Source organism: Mus caroli, chromosome 9 (assembly GCF_900094665.2).
Source record: "Mus caroli chromosome 9, CAROLI_EIJ_v1.1, whole genome shotgun sequence".
Classification (NCBI taxonomy): Eukaryota; Metazoa; Chordata; class Mammalia; order Rodentia; family Muridae; genus Mus; species Mus caroli.
Window position 1 is genome coordinate 26926508 of NC_034578.1, and position 7065 is coordinate 26933572.

Below are 7065 nucleotides of genomic sequence, written 5' to 3' on the forward strand. Positions count from 1 at the left end.
TACTTTGTAGACCAGGCTGGCCTCGAACTCAGGAATCCACCTGCCTCTGCCTCCCAAGTGCTGGGATTAAAGGCGTGTGCCACCACCGCCCAGCAGCCATTTCTTTAATATAGCCTGATGTCACTTAGAGAATGAAATGTCCAAGTCTTCACCTTCCCCACCACAACCCCTCAGAGAGGGCTTCTGTGTAGCCTTGGCTGTCCTAGAACTCACTCTGTAGATCAGGCTAGCCTTGAACTTATAGAGATCCATCTGCCTCTGCCCCTCTGCCCCTCTGCCCCTCTGCCCCTCTGCCCCTGCCTCTGCCTGATTCTGCCTCCCAAATTCTGGGATTAAAGGCTTGAGCCACCACCACCCTACTTGAAATGTCAAAGTCTATGCTTTAGTCATTGTTTCTTGGACTTTCAATAAGAAAGGTAGGGGTTTTTATTTATTTTTATATTGGTGCTGCTGGAGGCCTAACCCAGGGCCACTCTCATGCTGAGCTGTGTGCTGTAACTCAGAAGTGCAACCTTGGGCTCTGGAGGCTGGAACCTTTAGAAGAAATAAGGTCCTTCAGAGTTCCAACTGAGACTTCCATTTACAGTGTGGGAGCACCAATAGCAACTCCCATTTTCTCTCCATTCAGAAAGCCCCCACGTGACTTTGTTGCTCTAGCAACACTGAAGATTAAACCTGAGGTCTCGTGCATGGTGGGCAAGTATAGCCCCAGCCCTCACTTTTTACTTTTTAAAGATTATATACATACATATATATATATATTATGAGTGCACTGTTGCTATCTTCCAGACGCACCAGAAGAGGGCATCTGATCTCATTACAGATGGTTGTGAGCCACCATGTGGCTGCTGGAATTTGAACTCAGGACCTTCGGAAGAGCAGTCAGTGCTCTTAACCACTGAGCCATCTCGACAGCCGCCCCCCAACTTGAATATTTCTTAAATGTATAAAATATGTTTTAATCAGGGTCAGAGAGATGGCTGTGTTTCAGAGCATTGGCTGCTTTTCCAGAGGTTGAGTTCAATTCCCAGCAACCACATGGTGGCTCACAACCATCTGTAGTGGGATTTGATGCCCTCTTCTGGTGTGTCAGCAACAGGGTGTTTTAGTCAAGTTTACCCCCCATTTCTTCCCTCTAATTGTTCCACTAACTCTCCTCCCCAGTATTCTCACCTCCAAATTTCACATCTGCTTTTCTAATCCGTTGAGTCCACTTCATGCTGCCAATGTGTGCTTGGGTAGAGGGGCATCACTGAGCATGAGCAGACTCTCAGAGGCTGTGACCCTGAAAGGAACCACCTCTCCTTCTCCCATGGCCACCCTTCTCTATACTGAAATTTTGTCTGGTTTCATCTTCAGGAGGTCTTATGCATGCAAATGACAACTGTTATGAACTCACGTGTGCAATGGTCCTGTTATGTCCAGAAATTACTGCTTGGCAATAGCCATCTACGGCCTCTGGCTCCTTCAGTCTTCACTCCCTCTTCTTTGATGACCCCAGAGCTTTAGGAGAGGTCTCTTTGTATGTGATATAGATGTCAGAGCTGCACACTCTGAAGTCTCTCATTCTGTTCATGTGACCAGTCTCCATATTAATTACCATCTACTACAAAAAAAGTTTCTCTGGTGAGGGTTGGGAGACTCCATCATCTATGGCTGGGGTGATAAGCCATTAGGAGCTGGTTTCATATCATGTCCATTTAGCAATTGGTAGTAGTAGCTCTCTTCTAGGGCCTATGATTTACCCTGTTAATGGTGACAGATACGAATTTCATCTTGTGGAATGGGTCTTAAATTCAAATGAGAAAGTAGCTGGTTATTTCCATAATAACCCCACCACTATTGTCCTGGTGGGTCTGTGTCAGGTTGTTCAATTTCTAGCTCTCAGGATTCACATTTGGGTAAGAGCATTGATTTCTTTTATCCTCCAGGGGTGTACATAGTACCTATGAAAGCTGGCCAATAGGATTGAAGTCTCTAGGTGGTTACAGTTTAATTTCTCAATGTCTATGATGCAGTTATTTGGTATCTGCAAAATGGGGTCTCCCCATCAAGTTCTGTAAGGTAAACAAGAGGACGGGAATAGCCTGTCTGGGGTCTACAGAACCCCATGGGCCAATAACTGGAAAATATGCAACCTATACCTGGCACCTGACCTTTATTTTATTTTTGAGACAAGGTCTTAGGTAGCCTTGGTTGGCCTGAAGCTCACTATGAAGACCCGGGCTACCGTCCAACTAACAGAGATCCACCTACCTCTGCCTCCCAAGTACTGCGGTGATTCAAGGTGTGTGTCACCACCACAAGCAGGCTGTGTCTTTCATTTGGCCCCCTATGGTATCTAGGAGAGGCTTTGTTTTCCTGTTATAGGATAAGTCCTTTACGATCCACATGTGTACATATGTATTTTAGAAAGTTCCTACAATATTCAGTTTGCATATGGTGTTTTCAGGAGTCTTTAGCGTTAGTTATCCTTCCCTAGACTTTCTCCTTCACCCTGCTTTCCCATCTCATACTTCATTTAATTCTTGTTTCACTCTTCATGGGAGGGGATTATTAAATGACCCTAAAAGTCACACTCTGTCTTCTTCTTCTTCTTCTTGTTGTTGTTTTTCGATACAGCCCTGGTTTCTCTGTGTAGCCCTGGCTGTCCTGAAACTCACTCTGTAGACCAGGCTGGCCTCAAACTCAGAAATCTGCCTGCCTCTGCCTCCCAAGTGCTGGGATTAAAGATGTGTGCCACCACTGCCCGGCACACTCTGTCTTAAGAGAGTCAGAGAGGCAAGAAAGGCAGGAACAGCCAAGAACAAGACCCACCACATTGAAAACCGCATCGAAAGTCCCTTCTGCTCCTACCACTACAGTTCATCATGCAGAGTCCAGAATCTCGACCCCAACCAGGATGCCATTGTGGCCCTCACCACCAGGAGTGTCTTCCTTTAACTCTCAAAAAGCAGATTATCTGAGCACCTGAACCCTTTCTTTGCTTTCTCTTGAAAGTCTCTCCTGGCATGTCTCACAGTGCTTGTGTATGTATAGATAAACCATGAATTCAGACGGCAACTCAAAGCCAGGGTGAGTTCAAGGCTGTATAAATGCCGATGCACCAAATGCCACTGGGCTGAGGTGTGTCTTTAGCCTGTGGTGTTATTAGGAGGGCTGGCACCTTTTGGAGGCATGTCCTTGAAGAGAATACTGGGACTCAGGCCTTGTTCTTTCCCTTTCAAGTTCAGGTAAGTGAAGATGTACACTCCTACCTTGATGTATTATGGTGCCCACAGGCCACAAGCACAACAGCCAAACCACCATGGGCCAGAACAGTGGTTCTCTATCTGTAGGTCTTGACCCCTTTGGGGGTCACTTATGTAGTCACAAAGAAATAATGTTATGGCTGGCCTTCACCACCACATGAGGAACTGTACTGAAGAACATTAAGAAGGTTGCGAACCACTGGGCTCTGAAAGCATGGACCAAAATAAGCCCTTCCTCTCTGCCACAGCAAAGAAACCGTGACCACACCTGAGAAGCCTGCTTGGGAATCTATCTATTCAGAGCCTATCTAGAATCATCGCACTCCAGGCAACTCGCTGCTATCCTCCTCGCCCCCCTGACTTTTCCTGCCCTGTCTACCTCATCAGCACACCTGAGTGCATCCTTCCTTCAAGGCAGTGTGTGTGGCTCCGGCCAACCTACTGCCTGGTCCACAGTGCCTCATGGGATTTCATTAAAGTCAAAGTCTGCTGAGTCATTTGCTCACATGCTTCCGTCAGTGCTTAGGTTAAAATGCTTATCATTTCATAAAAACCCAAACAGTTTTTTAAATTCCTATTTAAGCACTTGGGAGGCAGAAGCAGGCGGATTTCTGAGTTCGAGGCCAGCCTGGTCTACAGAGTGAGTTTTAGAACAGCCAGGGCTACACACACACACACACACACTCCACATATGTATCTATGGATGTTTTGTCTGTGTATGTCTGTGCATCATACACACATGTCTGGAGCCCTGCAGAGGCCAGAAGGGCATGTTGGATACCCTGGGACTGAAGCCACAGTTCTAAGTTACCATGATGGTGCTAAGAACTGAACCCAGGTCCTCTGGAAGAGCAACCAGTGCTCTTAGTCACTGAGCCATCTCTGCAGCCCCGAATATTTTTAAAGTTTTATTTATTTATTATTTATATGAGTACACTGTAGCTGTCTTCAGACACACCAGAATAGGGCATCGGATCCTATGGTTGTGAGCCACCATGTGGTTGCTGGGAATTCAACTCAGGACCTCTGGAGATGGCTCTGGTCATTGCTCTTAACCACTGAGCCAGCTCTCCAGCCCACCCCCGAGCTATCTTGACAGTAGCCCCACCTCATCCCCAGTTTCACCTTCAGATGTTTCAGTTATCCTTGGTCAACTTTGGTCTGAAAATACAAAGTGAAAAAGTGTACAAACAAAAAAAATTAATTTTAAATTGCGCATCATTTTGAGTAGCCTAATGAAATTTCAAATTATTCTACTCCATCCCACCTAGGATATGAATCCCTTTACTTGTGTTTTGTTTGTTTGTTTGTTTGTTTTTGTTTTCTCTGTGTAGCCCTGGCTGTCCTGGAACTCACTCTGTAGACCAGGCTGGCCTCGAACCCAGAAATCCGCCTGCCTCTGCCTCCCAAGTGCTGGGATTAAAGGTGTGCGCCACCACTGCCCGGCCCTTTACTTGTTTTAAAATTTTATTTATTTATATAGGGTTTCAGATAGCCCATACTAGCCTCAAATCTGTTATACAGCTGAAGTGACCAGCTTCTCCTCTCGATACCATTCAGGGGCTGGAGTTACAGGTGCACATCACCACAGCTGGTTCATGTGGCACTGGGAATTGAATCCAGGGCTTCCTACACACCAGGTAGGCCCTCTACCAACCTAGCTACATTCCCAGCCCGTGACTCACAGTATCAATGCTGTGTGTACCACTTTCCCATTAAGTTACTTAGTAGCTATTGTAATTATCAAAGCACTTGTCACTGTCTCTCAGGGCTTGTGTTAAAGCAACCCTTAGCCACTGTGTCTCAGACTGACCTCACTCCATCTCACCACATAGGCACTGTACTGTGTCACATTGTCTCAAAAGAAATGGGGAGCACAGAAATGAGAGATCATTACAGCTGCAACAGTTCCGTTCTTTTAATCTCCTACTGCGTGCAGTTAATACATTGTGCTTAATTAATTATAAATATGTTGGCCATCTTTCTAGCACTGTAATAAATACCTGAATTGCAACTTACAAGGAAAAAAGGTAGTGTAAGATGGGGCCAAAATGCTTACCCCTGATAAGCCAGGGAGAGAAACATGAGTAAGCCAAAGCCCATGATCTCCTACAGGGGTACCCCTAGGGACCTAAGGTCTTCCCACTAGACTGATGCCTCTTAAAGATTCCATTACCGGGCTGGTGAGATGGCTCAGTGGGTAAGAGCACCCGACTGCTCTTCCAAAGGTCCGGAGTTCAAATCCCAGCAACCACATGGTGGCTCACAACCATCCGTAATGAGATCTGATTCCCTCTTCTGGAGTGTCTGAAGACAGCTACAGTGTACTTACATATAATCAATAAATAAATCTTAAAAAAAAAAAATTCATTACCTCCAAGTACTGCCAAGCTGGGGACACATGGCCTTGGCGAGATATAAGAATGCAGACAACAGCAACAGGTATGGTGTAGAGGAAGCATTTTCAAAAGGAGTTAGTACTATCTACCTGTGGTTTCAGGCAGGCACCGGAGGTCTACCTAAAAGTGCATATAACTAATGATTCGAATGTCACTAATAAGGCTTAACAATTAAATACTCCTGGGTGTGGTGGCCACACCTTTAATCCCAGCACTCAGGAGCAGAGGCACACAGCTCTTGGTGGAACCCAAGACCCGGCTAGCCTGGGCTATACAGATAAGTTCAAAAACACAGAAACAAGTGTAGAAGCTCTACTGTTATTACACAAGGAGGGGGAGGGGAAGAGGGAGAGGGAAAGAGGTTCTTACTAGTAGCCATGGCTGGCCTGGACCTCACTATGTAGACCAGGCTAGCCCTCAACTCACAGAGACCTGATTCCTGAAAGCTTCACTATATTTTTAAAGGAGATTAGACTTCACCAAGAAAACACTTTACAGAGTCACTTCGTGATAACAGTGTTTAAGGTTGTTGAGTTTCCAGGCACTCAGCTTACTTATTGCTGTGACAAACCACCATGACCTCGGCAACTTAGAAAAGAAGGCATTTCATCGGGCTTGTGCTTTCAGAGGCCCGAGGCCACGACATTAGATCTCTAAAAGCACGGCAGCAGCTGAGAGCTCACTTCTTATCTGCAAACAGGAGGCAGAGAGGACACTGGGGATGGCCTGAAATCTCAAGCCTTGGGCGCCTACAGAGGCTAGAAATGCTGAGTCCCCTAGACTGGAATTAGAAGCAGTTGTCAGCTGTTCAAAAAAAGGTATTGGGAATTGAACACGGATACTTTGCATGAGCAGTTTGTGATCTTAAACACTAAGCCATTTTTCTAGTTTATCTTTGTTACTTATTTATTTGTTTGATTTATTTGTTTGATTTATTTATTTATTTATTTATAGAAAGGGCTTCTAGCCCAGGCTGCCCTCAAGCCCCCTACATAGCTAAGGATTAAACTTCTGATTTTCCTGCCTTCTCAGAGCTGGGAATACAGGCTAGGGCCTTACTTGTGTGGTGCTGTCAGGGACCCCAGGGTATCATGCATGCTAATCCGACACTCCTCCAAGCCTGTTCTATCACCAGCACTGCTCTGCCTTCAAAAATAAGAAGACAGCTTTATCGGGTGCTGCAGTTTAAATACGAAGTGCTCCCACGAGCTCACGGGCTGGAAGACTTGGCTCCCGGCTCTTGGTGCTGGGTAGAGACGTTATAGGAACTTCAGGAGAGAGCAATGCTGGAGGAAGTATGTCATTAGGATTAACCCTCAGGGATTTATTTTTGATAGAGTGTCACTATGTAGCTGGGTCTGGCCTTGAATTACCAGAGATACATCTGCCTCTGCTTCCCAAGTGCCAGAATTAAA